Below are 2,931 nucleotides of genomic sequence, written 5' to 3' on the forward strand. Positions count from 1 at the left end.
TTCCGATCTCCTAACAGAAGCAGAAGATATTAAGAAGAGATGGCAAGAATACACAGAAGAACTGTACAAAAAAGATCTTCATGACCCAGATAATCATGATGGTGTGATCACTCACCTAGAGCCAGACATCCTGGAATATGAAGTCAAGTGGGCCTTAGAAAGCATCACTACGAACAAAGCTAGTGGAGGTGATGGAATTCCAGTTGAGCTATTCCAAATCCTGAAAGATGATGCTGTGAAAGTGCTGCAATCAAAATGATAGCAATTTGGAAAACTCAGCAGTGGCCACTGGACTGGAAAAGGTCAGTTTTCATTCCAATCCCAAAGAAAGGCAATGCCAAAGAATGCTCAAACTACCGCACAATTGCACTCATCTCACATGCTAGTAAAGTAATGCTCAAAATTCTCCAAGCCAGGCTTCAGCAATATGTGAACCATGAACTTCCTGATGTTCAAGCTGGTTTTAGAAAAGGCAGAGGAACCAGAGATCAAATTGCCAACATCCGATGGATCAAAAAAAGCAAGAGAGTTCCAGAAAAACACCTATTTCTGCTTTATTGACTATGCCAAAGCCTTTGACTGTGTGATCACAATAAACTGTGGAAAATTCTGAAAGAGATGAGAATATCAGACCACCTGATCCGCCTCTTGAGAAATCTGTATGCAGGTCAGGAAGCAACAGTTAGAACTGGACATGGAACAACAGACTGGTTCCAAATAGGAAAAGGAGTACGTCAAGGCTGTATATTGTCACCCTGTTTATTTAACTTATATGCAGAGTACATCATGAGAAACGCTGGGCTGGAAGAAGCACAAGCTGGAATCAAGATTGCCAGGAAAAATATCAATAACCTCAGATATGCAGATGACACCACCCTTATGGCAGAAAGTGAAGAGGAACTAAAAAGCCTCTTGATGAAGGTGAAAGTGGAGAGTGAAAAAGTTGGCTTAAAGCTCAACATTCAGAAAACGAAGATCATGGCATCTGGTCCCATCACTTCATGGGAAATAGATGGGGAAACAGTGGAAACAGTGTCAGACTTTATTTTTTTGGGCTCCAAAATCACTGCAGATGGTGACTGTAACCATGAAATTAAAAGACGCTTACTCCTTGGAAGGAAGGTTATGACCAACCTAGATAGCCTATTCAAAAGCAGAGACATTACTTTGCCAACAAAAATCTGTCTAGTCAAGGCTATGGTTTTTCCTGTGGTCATGTATGGATGTGAGAGTTGGACTGTGAAGAAGGCTGAGCACCGAAGAATTGATGCTTTTGAACTGTGGTGTTGGAGAAGACCCTTGAGAGTCCCTTGGACTGCAAGGAGATCCAACCAGTCCATTCTGAAGGAGATCAGCCCTGGGATTTCTTTGGAAGGACTGATGCTAAAGCTGAAACTCCAGTACTTTGGCCACCTCATGCGAAGAGTTGACTCATTGGAAAAGACTCTGATGCTGGGAGGGATTGGGGGCAGGAGGAGAAGGGAACGACAGAGGATGAGATGGCTGGATGGCATCACTGACTCGATGGATGCGAGTCTGGGTGAACTCCAGGGGTTGATGATGGAAGGGGAGGCCTGGTGTGCTTCGATTCATGGGGTCTCAAAGAGTCGGACACGACTGAGTGACTGAACTGAAATGAACGGAACATCTTTATACAATGCATGCCGATTAATATAGATTTATAGTTATTACTTAACACCATAGGTTTACTTTTTAAATCATATAGGAAGAAAAGGTTACAAACCAAACTTGCAATAATATTGACTTTTACATTTACCTTTGTCAATACTTCTACTATTTTTCTTTATTTCTTCATATAGTTTTGAGTTACTGTCTAGTGCTCTTTCATTTTCATTTTTCACTTTCATGCATTGGAGAAGGAAATGGCAACCCACTCCAGTGTTCTTGCCTGGAGAATCCCAGGGACGGTGAAGCCTGCTGGGCTGTCGTCTATGGCGTTGCACAGAGTCAGACACGACTGAAGCGACTTAGCAGCAGCAGCAGCAGCAGCTCTTTCATTTCATCTTGAAGGACTTTCATTATCATTTCTTATGGGGCATGTCTACTAATAACTAATTCTCTTGGTTTTTGTTTATCTGGGAATATCCTCATTTCTCCTTCATTTGTCTTTTGTTTTTACCTTCAATAAAATGACTTTGGAAATAACATACATTTCCACAACACCAACACTACAGTTTTCAGAGTCACAGTAAGCTACACAGTTACATGTGTTATTAATACAAATTTAAAACATTTTAAGCAGTAGTTTCTGTTGCAAGGCAAAAAAAAAAATCAAGAAAGAAACCACCAAACAAAAGAGATTCAGCACTTCAGACAAGGCAAGTCCAAGAATAGCATATGAGAACTGTTTTTCTTTCATGAAGGGTTTCTGTCATATCTAATGATAAGGCCACCAAAGACTGTTTCAATACCAGCACCAGAACCAGATATTCCTTCTGTTGTAGCACTTGTGTCAATAAATTTGGCTGTGGATCACAATAAACTCTGGAAGATTCTGAAAGAGATGGGAATACCAGACCACCTGACCTGTCTCTTGAGAAACCTGTATGCAGGTCAGGAAGCAACAGTTAGAACTGGACATGGAGCAACAGACTGGTTCTAAATAGGAAAAGGAGTACGTCAAGGCTGTATATTGTCACCCTGTTTATTTAACTTATATGCAGAGTAAATCATGAGAAACGCTGGGCTGGAAGAAACACAAGCTGGAATCAAGATTGCCAGGAGAAATATCAATAACCTCAGATATGCAGATGACACCACTCTTATGGCAGAAAATGAAGAGGAACTAAAAAGCCTCCTGATGAAAGTGAAAGAGGAGAGTGAAAAAGTTGGCTTAAAGCTCAACATTCAGAAAACGAAGATCATGGCATCTGGTCCCATCACTTCATGGGAAACAGATGGGGAAACAGT

At 41.1% G+C, this 2,931-nt stretch overlaps 1 pseudogene; it reads right to left on the reverse strand.

The window, feature by feature from the left end:
* Positions 1 to 2,103: 2,103 nt before the first annotated feature.
* LOC104980998 overlaps positions 2,104 to 2,931 on the reverse strand; it is a 38,016-nt pseudogene continuing 37,188 nt past the window's right edge.

The sequence above is a fragment of the Bison bison genome, unplaced genomic scaffold (genome assembly GCF_000754665.1).
Source record: "Bison bison bison isolate TAMUID 2011002044 unplaced genomic scaffold, Bison_UMD1.0 scf7180017864508, whole genome shotgun sequence".
NCBI classification, from domain to species: Eukaryota; Metazoa; Chordata; class Mammalia; order Artiodactyla; family Bovidae; genus Bison; species Bison bison.